This window comes from Chamaea fasciata, unplaced genomic scaffold (assembly GCF_029207755.1).
Source record: "Chamaea fasciata isolate MVZ Bird 193981 ecotype frontalis unplaced genomic scaffold, bChaFas1.0.hap1 SCAF_3, whole genome shotgun sequence".
NCBI classification, from domain to species: Eukaryota; Metazoa; Chordata; class Aves; order Passeriformes; family Sylviidae; genus Chamaea; species Chamaea fasciata.
Window position 1 is genome coordinate 70,068,692 of NW_027094088.1, and position 20,425 is coordinate 70,089,116.

Below are 20,425 nucleotides of genomic sequence, written 5' to 3' on the forward strand. Positions count from 1 at the left end.
GTGTGTCATATAATTAAGAGATATTTAGAAAGCCCTAGATGGAAAGGATGAAGGATGAAAATCACAGTCACATTTGCCATCTGTATTTCAGGCCACATGAGATAAAAATATAAGAAAAAATTCTGGACTTTGAATATTAAATCTTTCCTATAGGTAGGAAATTTTCAGGTAGCAGCTTTTCACATGGCAAAGGCAATGTTATTGATACACACTGATATTGTAACCTTATGCTGTTTCTTTATTTCTTAAAACCTAGTGTTTATGAGGACTAAATGCAACACATATTGGATCATCAGCTCATAAATAATCAGAGTTGCACATTTGAGTATTACCAGGCATTTCCATACAGACCAAAGCTGCAGCTGATTGACAGCTGTCCCTTCCCAAACAATAAAACTACTTCATATAATAAAGAAGGAAAATGGTGGGGCTTTTTTGTTTGTTGGTTTGGTTTTTTGGGGTGTTTTTCGGGGGGTTTGTTTTGTTTTGCTTTGTTTTGTTTTGGTTTTTGGGGTTTTGGTTTGGTTTTGGTTTTGTTTGTTTGTTTGTTGGTTTGTTTTGTTTTGTTTTGCTTTGCTTTTTTGTTAAAACTCCAAAAGAGAAAATTAGAGATCTTGACATGGCCTCTTTTATAGACATACAGAAGTTTTTGGCAGTTTAGTAACTGATGTAATGTTGATTCTTTCAATAACCTATTTTTAAATTGGTTGTCAGGCCATAGTTGTAATTCACATGAATACCAGGAAAATCAGAGTGGCTGCAGCACCTCTTTGGGACCACGAGGTACTGAACTGTGCTTACAGCCCTGCACAGCTCACACGAGTGGTTCACACTGTGCCTGTATGCTGAGCAACACAGGCAGGAGAAGCGACACGACAATTTTCAGGTTGTTGCAGGACTTAAACTTGGAGTGATCTGCAGCTTTACCTGCTGAAACTTGTGAATGTTGGTTCTGTACACCTGAGTGGTATCAGAGCAGCCTCCCTGGCTCGCCATGCTGATGGCAATGGCTCACTCTGCCACAGTTCTGAGCACAGACCTGTTGTTCTACTTTCCAAGGCTTCCTCACAGCTTAAGCTGTTTGTACATTGTAAAGCTGGAAGAGGTAAACCAGGCAGATTCTCAGCAAGGCACACTAATGCTAAATAGAAGTGACATTTTCTACCAGAAAAGAAATTGTTCTTCAGGAGAACTCTAATTATTTTGGAAAACCTGTGAATATTTTCCTCCAGAATAGTCCATCCACTCAGACAAATCCTTGTCTCTGCACTGTTGTTTTCAGCTGATGCTCTCACTTTTCCTCTTCTAAACATCTCTGGTCGCTCCTTGCCACCCACGGGAATGTTTGTGACCCAGCAGTTCCTCGTGCTCCAGCTCCCTCAGCACAGGGGCAGCGCCAAGCCCCAGCTGCAACAGGAGTGTGCCCCATCTGCAGGCTTTTCCCCTGCAGGTTTATTTTCATGTGTAGGGATAAACTCTGTTTTTCCTCTGCAGAAGAGAAGAACCTGTGTGTGGGCTGCTGCGTGTGTCACAGCAGAGCAGCTGGCAGGTGGTAACTTGTTTATCTGCAAGAAAGAGAGTAGCTCCTGAGCTTTCCCTGCCACCCCAGCTGCTCCTAGGCTGGGCTTGCCTGCAGAAACAGGGTGAGAGTCAGACCTGAGACAACCAGAGGCTGTCAGGGGAGAGAAGGTGAGTGGGCAAGGATGTATGAGGGCTGTGGTTGTGCACTCGGGACATGCAGGACTGTGAGGATTTGTGGGACAGATAAATGGGGGAGGATAGAAAAGTTATGTGTTGATTTGGGTAAACCAGTGTGGAGAGACTAAAGGTGAGCAGAGGACAGGCAAACTCACTATTCTACAATATAATTTCCAGCCCTGCCCCAAACTGACCCTGCTCCTACATCTCCTCCTCTGTGCTTGGAAGGAGGCTCGAACCACACCATGACTGCCTCCCAGTCTCCTGCACCCATCCCTACAGCCGTGTGGTCACCTCTGTCAGGCAAGGGAAGAGCTACAGAAGTCTCCATGGCCTCTGGGCTGCCCCTGCTGCCTGTTTCCCACTCAAATGTGGGGAAAAGTTGGTGCCTTTGTATTGTCCTGGTGTTGGACACATGCTTATATTCTGGCTTTGGCTGCCCATTACAGTGGGAGTTTCCCAGCGAACAAGACTTATCCTTGCCACCCCTCCTGTCTGCTTGGAGTCAGGAATAAGATCTCAACTGTATTTCTGAGGCCTTTATCAGAGTATTATGCTTTTCTCACTCCTGGCAGTGCCTGGAAAATTATAGTTGCCACTGTCATCAGCAGGAGTTTGGAGATACTCTGCGCTGCTCTAGATGGACCCTGAGGTGTGGGATGCTTAACTAGGCAGTCTGGAAGTCAGACATCTGAAACCGAGCTGGTCACCCTAGTCACTTATTTATACATAAGATAAAGCTCCCATTTCAAATGTTTTCCTCTGGCACAGAAGACCTGGGTGGTTCCGCTGTTAAGTGATTTATATGGCAGCCAGCAGTGAGTCAAAATCTTCCAGAGACGATGAGTTTGGCAAAAATTACTTTTGATCTTTCGTCAGACTGATAAACTACCTTTGCAGGGAAGGCTGGCCTCACCGTCAGGTGCTCAGGAGTGCATTGCATTAAACTGCTTCTGCTATTTACTGCCCTGCTGACTGATGGCAGAGAAAACACATGGTGATTTCTGCTTTGGTTTCCTCAGTTGCACAACACCCTACAAGTTCTTTAGGATTACAGTAGCTGAGTTCTTTGATGTTGCAACTTGAGGCTGTTGTAGGTTTGCTTTACTCTATGGTTTTAATTCTTCTGGAAAGCTCCAGTGAGTTTCCATGCAGATTACAAGAGCAGGATTACTTCAGGAACCCTTTTCTATGATGAGAAAATGCTCTCAGCAGGCACTGCCTCTTCAGGCAGAAGACAATAGGTTTGCTTGTCAGTATCTGAATGTTTATCAGGTATTCCAAATTCATTAAATGAAATGGAATGGGGCTTTTAGCAGTATTATTAGCAAGATGACTATAATTTAAGAGAGTAGGAGAGCGCTTCATTTCCTACCTTTAGTAATAAACTGAAAATAAAGCATAAATGTCAAGTGGTAATGTAGCAGTGCGCTTAGCAACCAGATGATCAAATGTTAGGAAAATGCCAGCAGCAGTAAGTCAGAGCTGCCTGCTTGTGTGTTTGTGTGCATGTAAATAGTCTTTCCTCAACTAGGGCCTAAGTGTTGACAAAGGTTGTTTTGCTCCCATATTTGTAGTGTTACCAGTCCTTGCTCATACACTCCTAAGAGTTTTTCTCGATTTCTTTTCCTGTTAAATCAGCCTCTCCAGGGCATTACACAATTTTTGTTGTTTTTAACTGAACTATGTGTATTTTATCAATACCTTTTTGAAAATAAGCTACCAGCTCTCACTGTGGCATCTGCTCTCATGTGAGCAGTAACTATTGCTCCTCTCTCTAGAAGAGCTGCATTTTATAAAGCAAAGAGTTGGGTTTTTTTTCCTTCCAGCCATTTCAAGCAGCCTGCAAACACCAAAGGACTGAGCTGCTCCACCAGAAAGCTCCTTCTGTGGCATCATGTGTAAGTTTTATCCATAAATATACAGGTAGGAAGTGGTGGTGCTAGGAAGCCATAAACATCTATGGGCATCATGAGTGAAAAAGGGTCCCAAGTTTTTTCCCGGAGAAAGCATGGAGATTTCTGGAAAACCTGTTATAAATGTAACACAGGTAGAGGGGCTGCTGCTGCACTGCTTCCCAGTGCAACCCCTACTGCTTTGAAGGGTTGAGAGGCTGAAAGACAGGGCCTGGGTAAATGCAGTGCCTTGTTTAGGTCTGTGTAAGTGTTGGATGGATTAAATCATACTCAGCACGTTCTGCTTCGCCCTGCCCCTCCTGCTGTATTGATTCTCTTCATGTGGGGTAGGAGAGCTTTTGTTCTCCCGACAGCAATAACCCTGGCCCCCCGCTGTCCTGCCTGCCTTGGAGCTCAGCCCATGCACTGCCTGCCTCCTTCCCGTTCCAGCCCTCTCCCTCACAAGAAAGGCCAGGCATATCATCACTGTTTTATGCTGTTATTCATCACCGAAATAAAAGCCAGTGCTCTCACTGACTTCACTGAGCACAGGAATTTGTGTTATTGTATGGGGGGTGCTATTTTATTTTTTTAGAAGGCGATACATGATTGACTACAGTGTCCTCTGTGTTGTCTTGATACACCCAGTATCAAGTGAAGGTTTGTGTCATGAAAGTACAGGTGTCATCTGTCAACCCAAAATGAAGCCTGAAACCATGAGTACCAAACATTTTTTCAGTCTTTCATATCCTCTGTGCTGAAGGCTGTACTCTTTGGTAATGACTAGATCTAGGCAGGAGTTTGATTATTCCTCTTATGAGAAATTCCCAGGGTTCCCAAATCTGCTATTTGTTACTAAATTGTCTAGAATAAAAGAAAAAAATTATTTTTCTGTGAAAAAAAATGAAAGCAGTCAACATGGAAACAAAAATCAAACTGTTCTGATTTTGATGATTGTCTTCAAAGTTTTGAATATACAAATTTTAAAAGCCTGGAAAAGTTTTGCAAACCCTTTTGTAAATGAAAGAGCATATGCTAAAAAAAAAAACCAAAAAGAGCAGATGCTACTTCTAAAGAGAGTGTTTACATTCCAACTTTCTCTCAAAACAAAGCTGTCTGTCCCTTAAAAGAACATTTCCCTAAGAAAATTCTCTTGCAAAGTAAGGAGTTGATGCCTGGTAGCTCACTTTTCCCACCTGCGTTTGGGTTTGCTTAGATCCCCTAAAGCCTTCTGAGGTGCAAAATCAGCTGGAAATACCTTGCACATGGACTACTGCATGGCATACATGGACTTACTTTTCTAAGTGAGCACCATTAAAGCCACTGGTAGGGATTTTGTAGCTAGATTTTTTGGTAGCTGAAGGCTGCCGGCACAGGTGGCTGCAAGCTGTGGAAATGCTGCACTTGTGGCATGGGCAGCAACAGCCCTCTCGGCATGGTCCTCAGGGGAGAGACACAATGGAGACACAGTTTTGGCTTGCTAGAAACCAGAGAGGGAGTGGTTTTTAACGAATGTTGTTACTAAAAGTATCAGACCTTTAGAGAAAAAGTAGTCTATGAAATGTAATTATCTTCTCCCATGGAGTTAATGGAGGGAGAATAACTGTGGCCATCTTATTCTGCTGTTACTATTGTTTAATACCAAATCACTAGCAGCAGCAGCAGACACTGGTGTAATGCTTGTTTCCTGTGTTGACTTCCATTTAAATGTTTTGTATCCAGATAATGACCAATTCTAGTTACAGTGATCTGAATATTGCAAGTATAGCTAACTAACAGAATGATGAACTATTTGATGAGAACAAGATCTGTGGGCAGCACATAAAAACTCCTCTCAAACCTACATTTTACAAACTACAAATGATCAGTAGTATCCTTTTGGGGTCTCCTGTTGGTGACCAGGGCGGTGTACACACAGTCCTGTGTGAAGCTGGGGTGTTCTACTGCCTCAGGTTAAGTGAATTTTCGCCCCGTCAGTACGGATCCAATCTGGTCGGAGCTATAATACAGCAATGCCTGCACAAACCTGCCCTTGGCACCGGACGGGGTGCACGGCCTAGGTAGGCTTATTCTGTGTAATACTCATGTGTCAGCTACCGGGGGGCACGGATCATGTCTCCAATTTGTTTGGGGCACGTGGATTCATGGAGGAAAAGTGAGCTAAACAGGAAGCTTGGGAATTTTGCCGAGACACTGCAGTTGGGAAGAGGTTAAAACATCAAAATATCTGGAGTGCTGATATAAGAGAAATTCCTGGAAGCCTGAACACCGCTGCTCTCTGCAACAGTGTGAGTTATTTTTGCTGGCATTTTTGCTGTTAATGCCACTTGCTCTCAATTAATAGTTAATTAATGTGAGAAAAACTGCAGTAGGGAAAAACATAATAATGAGTCTGCTTGCTTTTTCCACTCCCCCAAAAAAATAATGCAAGCCATTAGTTTCTCCTTGATGATTTGAAAGCCCAGATAGTGCATTTGTATACCCTTTGTGTGTTTGTGTATATTATATTACAAAATTTTTTATACAAGGTGGATGTTAGACAAAATCAAATTTTAAAGATTCATGATTAATTTTGTAATTTTTTCCCCAAATATATGTGGCTTTGATGATTTTCCTTTTGGATGTAGGAATAAATTTTTTAGGAATTAGAATCAGCATCACAGTCTGGGGAACTTTTCTTCATGTACTTGCCAGCTCACATTTCACAGCTCTGGTTTTTTGTGTTTTGTTTGGGTTTTTTTCAGAAGATTAAAAGTTAAAACAAGTGATACTGACTTATGACTGGCAATGAATGAGTTCAGTGCAGTTTTTTTTCTGTCATTAATTTTAGCCAGTGATATTTTTGCCAAGCTCTCTCTTCACTGCATTTCTCTTCACTCTCTAAATTGCAATTACTCTCCCGAATGGGAATAAATGTTGCCTATACAAGTTCTCCTGTATGGTTTTATGTAGACTTAATTTAACATATTGATCTCATCTCACTTGAGGCTAGAAGTAGAGCATCTCTCATGTTCTCACATTTTAAAATTAGTTCTGCCAGATTCACTGTGATTAATTTTTCAAGAGAATTTAACTTTCAGAAATAAGGGAAGTATCAGAGGGTTCGCCTTAATGAAGCTGTTTCCATTCTGCTCTTCCATGACTGATAGGTTTTATCTTAACTAGTTAAACAAAAATGCTGTGATGAAAAAGGAACTTTAGAGAGAAATAATCTCTTAAGATATTCAGTGTACCAGAATTAGCTCTCTTCTCTAGGAGGCTGAACATGTGAGTATGTACATATCATAACTTTTCAGAGGGTTTTTTGTCTTACTGTTATGCTTTGCACAGAACACTTCAACGTCGTTTAATCGGCTTGGTACTCTTTCTTAGGAAGATTAATAGATTCACAAAGTTCCAAAGAGGATTTAGATACATTACTATTCACAGAGCTAGGAGACTGGCAGTAGTTAGTTTTAGAAAACCCAATTAAGCAATTTGATGAGACTGCAAGCATAGTTCTGCAGAGTTCACTGTTTTTGTGTGTGTCTGTGTGTGAAGAGAGAAAGAGTATATTTCTGTCAAATTCTCTATAAAGAGCATCTTACTATGTGCACTGTACATGGGCTGCATCTAGGATGTTAAGTTTTATTATCTTAATATTTGTATCTTCTCTTGTCTACCCTTCTACCCTGTCCCCGCAGTTGCTCCCTTTCTCTGTTCTTCAGGTCACTTGCGTACTTGAGTCAGTATCAGTTTTTATAACTCCATTTCACCACTGAACATTTTGCAGATTTAGCATCTTCATGAACCTGTTAGAAACCCGCCTCTTCAATTACGGTATCTTGTTTATAGAACCTGTGCTTGTAATTTTCAATCTGGTGTTCAGTGTTGGCTCTGTTTTCCTCCAATTCTTTTTACTATATTAAAATACCTTACAGATGCCTGAAGTTAATATATCAGTGCTCTTAATTTAACAACCAAACTTGTAATATTACAAAAAGGTCATCAAATTTCTTCGGTAAAATTGATTTTCCATAAATCTGTATTACTGGCATTACTTATCTACTGTTACATCCTAATAACTGTCTCTTCTGTCAGGTTATCAGTTATATTGTCTTGGATTGTTGCCCAACGGATGCAGTATTTATTTATTTTAACTCTCTTAGGTAAATCTTGGCACAATATTAGGACTCTTTCTAACCTTTTGTACTTCTCTAATATTCAATGAGCTATTGATAACTGACATATTGTCTGACTTGGATAATTTCTTGACCAACACTTTTTAATATTCGGATACATTACTTCAGGCTTAGAATTTTTAAAGAAACATTGAAGTTCTGTTTGGATTTAACTATTTATTATCTTTCTCAGTTACAGATGAAATAAAAAGTTTCTTACCAGCCTCTGGTTTAACTGTACTATCTGGCTTCTTTTTTTTTCAAATTGAAACTCAGCAAGGAGCTTTTGTACCCTAACTTCCTAAATAAAAGATACAGAACAATTTTAAAATGAAGATAAAAAAAATAGAAATGTAAGTCAAATAAAGTTACCTGAATAAAAGACAGAAACAGAATATTTGCATGAACTCACAGAGGGACAATGAGTGTCCAAATGTCCTGTACTTCCAAAGTCATTAGTAGAAATCTGCTTGTATACCCTTAAAAAGGGCTTAAACATGGCCTTATATGTCAGAAGGAACCTCAGCAGGTTAGTGGAAATACAGAATACCCCACTTGCTTTATAACAAATGTGAATTAAGGCAGAGAGTTCTTTGCTGTGAGATACTCTTCCCAATGAGAGAGAGAAAAGTGCCAGCAGGAGGCAAGGGTGGCAGAGTTTGCACTTGAGTTTAGAAGCTTCAGTGTTTCCTGCCCGGAAGAGAAAGGACTCCTGGGGAACTTACCCAGCACTGATGGGCAGGAATGAGAGGAAATTAGGAAATATTCCAACTTTGTGGTTGGCTTCCCACTGAGGGGCAGGTGACGTGAACCACCAGGTTTGCAAAGGAAGGTGAATAATGGTATTGCAAGTACCAAGAAGCCCTCAGGGTGCATTGCAGCCTGCAGTCCTTTGGATCAGCAGGGTAGGAACTGTGCTACTGCCACGTATCCATTGTGATAAACACACAAAAATGAAATCATGCAGTACCTGGAGGGGAGTAATGTCACTCTGCAGGTCTCTTTCCCAAGCCCTTGGATGTGTTTCTTGTAGGTCAAGTGTACAGTTTAGAGGGATAAATAGATAGTGAGGAAGAGAGAGAGAGGATTTTTTTATGGCTTGGTCTCTTCCTCATACGGCACCTCATCTTCCTTACCTAGGTAACAAAACAGAGAACAGAGTAGTTTTGTGTTTTCTACCCAGGAACAGCATACTAATGGAATAAAGCTCTGCAGCCTAAGGTGAACTTGGTTTTGTAATAAAAATAGTTTTACAAAGAAATTCAGAAAACAGGAAATTAGACTTCTCCTGGAAACCAGCCCTTTCCTCCTCTTGCCCCAGCTAATTTAAACATATTGACCAATTCCAACCTTGTCTGACAGGAAGATTTGAGGAATTAGGCTCCTGCTGTCATTGTCAAAGGAGTTGCTGTGAGCAACCTTCCCAGGTCTGATGGAAGCTGCAGCGCAGGCAGAGCCCTTGTTAGCCATCAGAGTCCATGCTGTTGTTTACCTGCATAATGTGAAGCACAGTACATTGGGTTCCGATGTACCTCACAGAACTCCTACCTCTTGCTCTGTTTATTCCACATCCTATGATTCTTAATCAAACACATTAGTAATGGGACAATTTACTGTTTGTTCCTTAATTTACATCATTGCCTGGACCTGAACGTGAAATTGTACTGACCCTTTTTCATTACAGAAGAAATTTTATTGATAAATACTTCTTAAAGGGTGTAGTTCAGTTTGTCTGTAAACATTTTTGGTGCTTGTTGATGCTCATGCTACAGCACTCTACCCTGAAATGCTCTTAAGGAGGTGGACTGGTTACTCATCTGCTCCATTGATAACTTTTTTTGGGATGAAGTGTGAGAGGGTTGTTTTTACTGATCAAAAGCTGATCTATCATCTGCAAGATTTTAGAAAAGATGCTGTCACAAATGGTTTACAGTTCCTTTTCTAGTATTCATTAGCATCCCTGAATAGAAAAAGGAGTTCAGATCACAGGAATCACAGTCCCAAACACCCTCAAGAAGACAAACTGATTTGTTTTCTAGGGAAAATGCTTATCTAGGTTTAATTCTTCAATTACATTGAAACTCTGATTTGTAATACATCATAATGGAACAGTTATAGAAGTCTTGTGAGCAAACACAAGTTGCCCTTTGTCCAGGTGCCTTGTTAAAATGACAGCAGGGTCACCTGGACACCTTTTTAGAGGCAATGAATTGGTGTGAATTACCAATATCACATGAACACCTCCTGTATCCAGCTGGGGATGCAAGAGGAGGAAAGAGGGGGCTGCAGGAACCCTTCACAAGGGCTGTGTCCCTCTCAGGGCTGAGCCCAAGCCTACTGCAGTCCTGCACCTGCTGCAGATGCTGCCTCATTGGAATAGCGTTATCTTCGGTCACATCGTACTCGTTGCATCTCCACTGTCACTGAGGTTCATTGGCAAATGGCTAGGGTAGCAAGAGCCCTATTAGAAGTATTTTCTTACTCTCTGTGTAACTTATTTAAGGGAGAGTGACCTTTTCTTTGTTTGGTTGTTTTTTTTTTTTTAGTGTAACAGCTTTTTTCAAACCCTCGGGTACCTAACCCCCAAGTTACTAAAATTTCTGCGCATGCCGAATGCGTTCTTTCAAGGATAACTTTTCCAAAGTGTAGAATTCAGCTGAGTTACCATCTAAGCAGCAAAATTCAGTATTTCAATGTTGCTGTCAAGACTTTATTAAGTCATTAATTGTGCTACTGCCAGCAGGGTATCCTTGCAAATTTAAAGAATGAAGGCAGTTATTTTGTAATATGCACATTCCAGGACATTTCAATTATTGACCAGGTACGTAAATAATTGATGGCTCACAAAAGTATCACTGTAAGAGCCCTGGAAAGCATTGCATTCATTTGCCAGGGAGGTGGTGGGGTCAGGACTTGTGTAGGGAATAATGATTCATTCTTTCCTTCCCCACTCAGATGCCATTACCCTGCTCAGCTGCGTGAAGAGGACGTTTAGGCTCCAGCCGAGGAGCAGCACTTGACGCATGTACCGAGTATGAGGAACATTGTGTAGAGGTGCCTGTTAGTGACAAACACGTGAGTCTGTTTTCATTTCTGTCCTGCCCCCAAGATAAAGTGGCCTTCAAAATGAGGAAAAATCTGTGAATTTCTGAAAGTACAAGGTGACAAAAAGAAAACAACGGTGTCCATTAAGGAAAACTGACCCTTACATGTCACCCTCTTGCTGCCCCTGCTTTGTCTCATGCCTCCTGCAGCCCCAACATCTCTCTCCTGGCACAGCCATCACAGGCAGGATTCTACTAAGTGCAGTGCCATGGCTACTTGGGATGGCACAGAGGTGTCAGCCCTGGGGGAAAGGTGTGGGAATCTGCCTCATATGCAGCCTGTGTGGAGTGCAGGAACTGAGGTGGTTTTGGCTGTGGATTACAAACAACAATGCAGCCACATTTAGAGACCTTTAATGCCAGGCTCTCCCTGTTAAGGAATGCCAAACCATTGGTGGCATGACAGCAAGCAGTGGTCCCTAGGCAGTGCTCTACACAGGCAGGATGAATTCCCATGCCCCCAATATGTCCTTGGCACAGGGCTTGCCAGGGCTCTGTTTGGGTCTCCTTTGGGGCCAGGTGAGGGAGGAGAATGGCTGTGAGCCAGCTGCTGCTCAGCATGGTGCCCCCTGACATCCCCTTGCCCCTGAGGTGGTGCAGGAAGCAGTGTCAATGAGCTACGGATCCACAGCACCGCATGTGAGCAAAATCCATACCGCACAGTTTAGAAACATGAAAATATTTGTGAAGTTGACCAGAAAGATGTAATATTCAAAAGCATATAGGTCACTTGAGAGGCAAAAGTCCTCTGTGCACTCTCTCGAGTGGGAAATCCAACCTTTTCCTAATAGCTCTTGTGGATACTGTTGGAGCCATGCCCACAAAAATATTGAAACATTTTTTAAAGCCATCAGCCAAGTCATCAGTTACTTAGGCTGATGTTTCTCCTTACCCAGCTTTTGCCACAGGCTTGCTGACCCTTTTTTTCATATACCAAAACAGAAGAAGGGGGGCACGGAAACATGAGAAGTGATAGGTGACCTAGAAGTGGAGATGCAAGAACATGATGAAAGGTGACCTGAGCTCACTGGGCAGTGGGGTGCTCCAGCAAAGGGTGAGAAGAGCAAGGAAAGGCCAGTGGGAAGCCCAGAGGAGAGAACACCAAATGAGGCTAGAAACCCTTATTCAGGAGGAAGATATAGTGTGTCCTCCCTAGCCAAATGAGAAAAAGAAACAATTTAAAAGTCAGGAAGAGTGTGGAAAGGTGAATTGTAAAGAAAGAGCCCAAGTCTTGTGGAAGGAGACAGTCCCTGAGGGTACAAGCAGCTTCAGCAGCCCGAGACACAGCTCTCCTGGGGTGAAGGAGCCTCACCATCCAACTTCCTCGTGGAGCAGATGTTTTCAGCACTAGTTAATATCCTCTTGAATCTCTCCAGATTGGCTTCCCCTTTGGCCTTTAAGTGCAACACTCCAAAAGGGACTTAAAAGAGTGCTGGAAAGAATGAAATTATGTCTCCTGTCTCTCACAAGTGGCAACCCTCTCCGTGTGCCCCAGGCACAGCTTCATGCTACTCAAACATGGGAAAGTTTTGACCCATTTTACAGCTCAGGTCTTTTGTCAATCCTTGTTTTGTACTTAATTTCTCTCCTTCTGCAGTGTAGCATTAGCACTTGTCTGGGCTGAATTTCTTCCTAGTGATTTCATACCCTCCCTCCAAGCTATTATTGATCACTTTTAGCTCTAACCCTACCCTTCAAGGCATTTGCAACCTACAGTTTGTTGTTATCCACTCTGTGTACCGTCATTTAGCTGTTGATAAAACCATTGAGTGAGAGAGAGCTGGCATCTGACAGTGACTCACCAATAGCCCCTGTGCTGAAATCAGGTTTTCAACTCCTTTTGCCCATACCTAGAGCTGGTTACAGCTAGACCATGTTGCTAAAGCTTGTTTATGAGAGTGTCATGTGAGATGACTGTAAGTCATGGATATAGCCTCCCCCTCAGCCACCAGGCTTGCTACCTTGTCAGAAAAGGACACCAGATTCATCTGGTCTAAGTTTTTGACAGAACAGAACTATTTGGGTTTTTCGCTTGATCCCTTTGTCATCTTGTGGGCACACATGGACTGATTGTTCCCTTGTTTTGCTGGGATACCAGTCAGTCTGTTCTGGCATTCCCATGTCCTTCTTTGTATCAAATTTGCCTTCTGCAGACCTCTCATCTCTTCCACACAGTGTTGAAAATAACTGGTAGTGATCTGAGGTTTCATTGGCGTGGTATATTATAAGGAAACATGCTCATGTAAAACCAACCACCTGAGGAAAGGTTGGTTGATGTCTCAGACAGGGTCTCATAGAGTTTCAACAATTGACAGGTCTTCCTCAGTTCTAGGAAGGTCAGTGGTTGCTTAGAGTAAATAACCTTGCTGTAGGTGAGAAATAACCTCAGGGAGGGGAGAATTAGGATTCTTAATGGCAGCAGTTTTTCTGACAAGCAGATGGTAGCATGGTATATAGCAAAACTTAAAGCTGCTGCTGTGAGATGGTGAGTCTTTCTGGTAGTCTTTCTTTTTGCTGACTGCTGCTTGCAGGCACAGAATGAGAGGTATGACATAAGCCTCCCTTTCCAGAAATGCTTTCATTTTGGAAGACCTGAGTTGCTCTGTTCTTTAGGGGGTTATTTTCTCAATCTTGGTTATGGATGATAACCAGAAATTCATCAAAGTCAAAGAGATCAATGCCATTTGTGTTTCCTCTGGGCCTCTGATTCCTACCAGACCTAGGGATTCAGCTGAGGGCAGACATGAGTAGAGTATCAGGAGTGAAGATAACTATATACTTTAAATATTTGAAGAGACTGAGATAATAAATTTGAAGTCAGATAGCTCTCCTATGCTTTTGAAGATCTTTTCTAATTTGAAGTGTTCTAATGCATAAACCCTACGTATTTTAAGAAAATTGGAAAATAGATGTAATTTAATGTGTCTATCTGAACATCATCACCTTGCTAAATCCAAGCTAGGCACCCTAAGATTTATTTATATCAGTTGAGAGAAATAGGCCCCTCGAGAAGGTAATTCATCAAACCCACTTAATTTACATCACTTTGTGAGTCATTCTCTTGAGGTATCTGTACTTCTCTGTTGTGTATATGTGAAGATTAGGATGATGTGGATAACTTCAAGAAGTTCTTGTTAGATAAAACAACTGTTCATCAGCAGGTCTGAACTTGCTTTAAGAAATAGTAACAGTTTTGGGGCTCTTTCAGTCTTTGGTTTAAAAAAAATACATCACCAACAGTTATAGGAGAGCCAATGAAAGCAAGTTAATATGCTTTAGCTACAAGCTGTTGGGCTCTGGAGAATTCAGGAATATTCAAATTTCATTTTTCTGAAAGGCAAACTAATTACTATTGTCAATTTTATTGTTATAAAGCTTCGAGCAAATACAAAAGCATTCAAAGTTCAGTCGTTTATGCTTTGCATTCAGTACTGAAGTAGCTGAACATTTGTTTTCCTGATCTTTTATGCCTACTTTATTGTCATATGTTGTTTGACATTCAGGAAATAACACAATGTTTTAATCAACAATGTAAGATTGCATTAAAACTTGATGGCCCATGGCTTAATGGCAAAACTGAGTAATTAAAGCTGCGGTGTAAGTAATAGTCGGAGGCAAGTTCTGGTAAGATTTCTCCTGCAAACAAGGAAACTTCCAGGACTTACCCACCCACGTCCAGGGACACAGAGGTGCTTGAGCCATTTGTATTTCTTTCGTCTGTCCTGGTGTGTGTAGTGAGCCCACCAGACCTTCAAATTGTCATGAATGATGTAGTACAGCACTCTTTCCAAAATGCAGCCCATGCTGATGGCAGTGAGACTGTTACCTAGCTTGCCAGACATGCTACCCTTTGGACAGGTAGTCCTGTAATTGGGATAAATGACAGCAAGGATACCCTTATTGCCAAATCTTGAAGATGCTTCTGGTGCAATCAAAGGCAAACTCTGCTCTGAGCACCCCCACACAGGTATCATGTGTCTCTGGCAAGTTAACAGAAGGATTTCCATTACAACCAAGAAGGAAATCCATACTGAAACAACCTGACATGAGATAGGTCTCCTGTTATGTCCTGGAGCCCTCTTCCTCTTCTCTCACTGTCACAAGTCAGCAAATATGTCAGCTGTGAAAGTTGCCATAATCTTCAGCTTTGTTGTCACGTCCAATATAAACCATGATTTAAAACTTGTGTCTAGAGTGTCTGGTTTGTAACATCTTCCAGTGAATGTGTAATAAGGTAAAAAACCACTTGTGGTACTTTAGAGAACGTTACCTTCCCAGAAGTGTCATCCCCACACTGACCATGCAGGTCTCTCAGTTTCGCCCACTGTACGCAGCAGTCAGGAAAGGGAGCATCACAGGAAGGAAGGAAGAGCGTCACTCCATTTTCTGTCTTCTGGCTCTGTTTCTTGTAACGCCATCACCTCACAAGGTGACATGGAGGTGGTGTTTGAAGTCGATGTGGAGGAGTTTGGAAATGAGAGCTTTGAAACCAATGCCCGTGTGGCAATGTCCTTTGATGGAGTCAGGGAGTGAGGTGACATAAACATGCCTTTCTGAGGACAGTGAGTCACAGAGCTCTGAAACTTGGCTGAATCTTAGAAAGAATCAAGAGGAGTGAGGCTACATCATAGATGTGCTGGACTATGCCTCATGCATCTCTGGGGCTGCACTTCAACCAGCAAATTGAGCATAGTGCTTAGAGGACTTCCTTCGTGAAATGTAAAATTACTTACTAGAAAAGCTCTCTGTGTAATGTTCCCAATCCCTCTATAGAATTGAATATCCATTAATTTTGCATCTGAAAAATGGCTTTTTAAACTCTTGAAGGTAAGACGTAAGGTTTGTAGCACAGTGGTTGTAGCATCCTGCAAGTTCTTTTCCGTAGGGCATTTTTTTTGACGGAGTTCACTCATTTTACAGAAACACAGAATCACAAAACAGTTGTGAGGGACACCTGGAGATCATCTGGTCCATGGCAGGGTCTCCTAGGGCAGGTGACACAGGAATGCATCCAGGTCTGGTTTTGAATATCTCCAAAGTGGAAGAATGCAGAACCTCCCTGGGCAGCCTGTTCCAGTGCTCTGCCACCCCCAGTGTAAAGAAGTTTTTCCACATGTTGAGGTGGGGCTCCCTGAGTTCTTTCTCCTGTCACTGGGCACGACCAAAAAGAATCTGACAACATCCTCTTGATACCTGCCCTGGTGATGTTTATATGCATTATTGGGATCCTCTGTCAGTCTTCTCTTCTCCAGATTGAACAGACCTGGCTCCTGTGCTATTTCCTGATAAGAGAGATGATCCAGACCCCTCATCATCTCTGTGGCCCCTGCTGAACAACTGATGTCAATTAGTTTCCAAAATCATTTGGACACGTGTATAGATCTCATGGATCATTAAGGGGAAAAATAAAATCCTTAGCAAAGTATGTTCTTGTTCATGTAGTGTTTGCTTCCAGTTGTACCTTCTTCATATAAACTGAATTAAGTTCTTTGTTTTTCGAAAGGAATAATGTGATTGCTGTAGCAGTGCTATGGCAGGCAAACCCCGCCCCCGCAATCCATATCCCTTTTGTGGTTCAGTGTAGAATGATTCGAAAGGAGCAGATATTTATCTCTGTACCCAAACCAAACCTCATGGTACTTGCTTTGGGAATTAGAATAACTTTCTTAAACTATTTTTAAAGATATTGTTCTTGGTCTAGAGATAAACTAAATTAATTTGGGTCCTACATGGTACTTCTCAGCTAACTTGTAAAAATAGTTTTTTTCTGTGTTGCAGCATAAAATCTATTCTAAGTAGTAAAAAATAATGCAGTCCTTTTTTTTTTTTTTCTTTGTGGGGTATAGTTTTAGTCCTCTGTCTGTTTGTACGTTTCTGCTGGTTAATAAATTGGGAAGAAAGAACCATATCTCAGGATCCTTGAGGCCTTTCTTTTAGAGGCTGAGCCCTGAACGTGGGGTCCCTCAGTAAAATAGCATTGTTCTCTTCACTAGAGATACTCTGCAGTCAGTCTTCAGTTTCTGTGATTAATTTGAAAAGGATAGAAGAGACAAAAAGTAATTTTGAGCTTATATTTACAGCACAGTTCACCTCATCAGTATGTAGCAGCAGAGGTGAGAAGAAGCCCACACTTACCTTAATCAAAACATTGCCCTGGCTGCAGTAACATTCATTTGTTCATTCATGTTGCTCCTTGTCCAGAAAGATCATTTGGGAAAGAAAAAACTGATTTAGAAGACAAAGATAAATGCATTTACCTAGCAACTAATTGGATTTATTCCAGTACTTGCTGAACCTCCTGTGGAGCAATTCTTATTGATTTGTCATGGAACCTATCAAAAGACCTTTTCCAACTATAGATGTGCTGTATATGAGACTGAAACTGGTGAACCCTATCATGCTCTGTTCCTGGAAGCCTTTCTGCTCCTGAGACAAAAAGAAAAAATTAAGGGGTTTATTATTTTCATGTCCTTTTCACATGCTGTTATCTCTTAGCTCAAATAATTTAGATGCTTCCTAAGTGAAGTTGGCAAAGTCTTCAGAGTGGGGAAAATTATTTACTTGTGTGTGCAGGTTTGCTACCGGGCGGTATTCCAAAAAATAGCCATGCTAATTGTGAGCTGAGATAAGGTCTACAGTCTGGCTAAGTTAATCATAAACTGAGTTCTGCCTTTCACAACAGCATTAAAAAAACAAAACTACCCAAAACCAACAGAAACACCTCAATCCCTTTTGTAATTCTGCCCAAAGTTTCAACAAGAAAGGATTAAGGGTGCTTGTACTGAGAGTGGCTGTACAACCAAGTGCTTCTGTGCATGCGGAGCTGCGGTCAGGCTCTGCCTAATGATCTCAGAAGGCTCTCTTTTAATGGCCTGGTAGCATTAATTTTTGCTCTGAGACCATTTAGATGTCCATTCTGATAAGTAAGCAGATTCCAGGAAGGCAACCCCTCCTCCATTGCTACAGCAGTGTTTGGAGAGTTATTCAACCAAGAATGGGAAAAACACTGAGAGCATTGCGAGAAGAATATTGAATGGTCTAATTGAGAAAGAAAGAGTGAGCGGTAAAGCTGATGTAACAGAAATGATGGGAAGAGACATGTCTGAAAATACTTGAAATTTATGCTGTTCTCACCTTTTTTTTTTTTTTTTTTTAAACTCTAGAGGATTGTGATTTACATTCAAACTGCCTGGTAGGTTTAAATTTTAAATGAAGCTTGCTTAGAATTATGAATAAGGCCATTAACTATTGCCTTAATAACCTTTTATTGCATGGAACAGCTTCTATAATTGCAACAGGGAAAAGAACTTCAAGCATTTGCATTTGAGTGATTGATGGGCAATTTACAATGTTTGTTTACTATTTTCTGGGGAGAAATGAAAGGGCCTTAATTCTATTGTTGACATTTGTTTTTCTCTAATGGTATTTTCAGAATCCAGTCCTATTGATCAGGTGTGCAGAAAAAGTAGCCTGTGGGTTTGAAGCTTGGAAGAGGGAAATCACAGAATTTCTCGGGATGAGAAGTGTGGATCTAGTTTGGGTGATGTAGTCTGTGCACACTTGCAGCTGCTCTGTAGGGTTATCAGCTTCACTGGTCTTACTAGAGTTGCACCTTGCTTTTGATTTTAAGGTTTTAACAACCCAGACACCAACCCTGAATACCAGATAATCCCCCAGGGTTAGGAAATAAGAAACAGGACTGAAAAAAGATCCTTTAAAAAAACATGTTGCTATATCTTTACATGGGGAAATACACAGTCCCACTTCTAAGTGTGACTGCTGAATCAGAGCAAGGACTACACAGAATAGGAAGGGCAGATTGACTGACATCATCCTGGTGCTGCAAAGTGTCATTTAAATGCAGAAACTCAGATTAAAAGATTGCAGTGAATCAGAACCCCAGCGGACATAAGTTATGCCAGGACTTTGACTTGATACTTACAATCCTGGCTCTAAAATTCTTGATGGATTTCACTTTCCACTCCAGCTTCCTTCAGGTCAAGTTGTGATTTACTGGTGCTGCCCTTGCAGTCTTTGTTGGTGGATAAATATTGTGAGTGTTCTTAGCCAGACAGTTTTCAAAAACACTAAATATTTTTTAATGTCTTAGTTGAGTTTTGGCCAAAAAAAGAGGAAAGCAGAAAAGAAACTAAAAGCATGAGGCAGCACAAGACAGAAGTACCAGCGTTCAAATTTCCCTAATGCAGGTGAATTTCTTAGAAAAAAATACTGTGGTCAAATAGGAGCTTGAAGTAGTCCAATGTGAAAGTGTCAGAGAGTGAAGAACAACAAATGAAAGGCATCTATGGTGATAGAAATCGTGTTTGGTAAGGCACAAAGCAGAAACTTAAAATTCCTTTGAAACATTCCAAGAGGTCTCAGGAACTTGGGAGCTTATGTTTATTAATAACACACTGTGTTTTCTGAAGGAGCTCAGAACTGAATTAACTGTGATCCACAACCTCTTGTTTACTTATTTGGAGAGCAGAAGGTTTCAACTACAACACCAATTTTTGAAAGTGCTTCAGAAGAGATCTGGGATATGATGGTTAAATAAATAAATACATCTGCTATGTCTCTACCGGGAAAATCATTACGACCTGCACCAAAGAAAAGAATACACATGGGTAAATATGATATATAGGGGATGAGCAAACACTGCCAAAGCTTCTTCCTCAGAAACATGTCAGAACTGCTTTCCTGAAGAGTTCAGCAGGGATATTGATATAGGAGATCCAGCTGCTCAGCCAACAAAAGGCATGCAACAAGGTTTTAAACCAGGCTGCTGTGGACATTCATCTTTGAGAGGTATGACTAGCTAGATGAAGAGGAAAGAGAAGTTAGGAGTCCTAGAGAGTTTTCACACTGAATTCCAGCCAGCAGAGATTAATACAGCTTTATGCTGGGAGAGAGTGGTGTTCAAGGTCAGTGAAAGCTCTGAACAAAGTGATCAAATGACCAGTAAGATACTCAGGATAGCAAAGCTAAGGGTTAAATGTGAAGGATCTTCAAATTCTGTGTGATGAAGTAGCGGGTAAAATTCAACATAGATAAATATCAAGGAGGCAAAACCCACTGCAAATTTTATAGTGTTGGAATCCAAGCTGCCCTTTTTGAAAAGAGACATTGGGGTTGTTGTAGACATTGCCAGGAAACTTAGGAAGGGACAACTAAACAGATTAGGGGTTTTTTTGGCCATCATCTTGTTGCATACTCCTGCTTTTCCAGCTCCTTGAAAAGGTATAATAGAACTGGGAAAGGTAGAGAAGAGGGAGTGAAGGGCTGCAAGCAAACAAGGAACGACTAAATAGCCACTTTTTAACCTGTGAGCAAGGTGACTGAGTGTGGCAGATAATATTGCTAGTGGGTGTGAAGAACAAGTCTAGGGAAAAACGCTTATTGTACCTTGCAGCACTATAGCTGGGCGTCCCCAATCAAAACTTGTACTCACCACATTCCAAACAAACAAAACAGATAACTTTTAGGAAACATGCAAATGAACTGGGGAACTTCTGACAAATGAATTTGTGGGAGTCTGAGGTTTATAACTCTTCAAAATGCAACTGGA

General features: G+C 41.4%; 1 protein-coding gene across 1 annotated transcript in view; it reads left to right on the plus strand.

Annotated features, from left to right (window-relative positions):
• Window positions 1–1,592: 1,592 nt before the first annotated feature.
• Window positions 1,593–20,425, plus strand: part of RTN4IP1 (reticulon 4 interacting protein 1) — a 96,181-nt gene continuing 77,348 nt past the window's right edge. The window contains exons 1-2 of the mRNA XM_066179472.1: window positions 1,593–1,689; window positions 10,709–10,828. The gene's annotated coding sequence lies outside the window, so the exon portion shown is untranslated. The remainder of the gene's footprint in view (window positions 1,690–10,708; window positions 10,829–20,425) is intronic.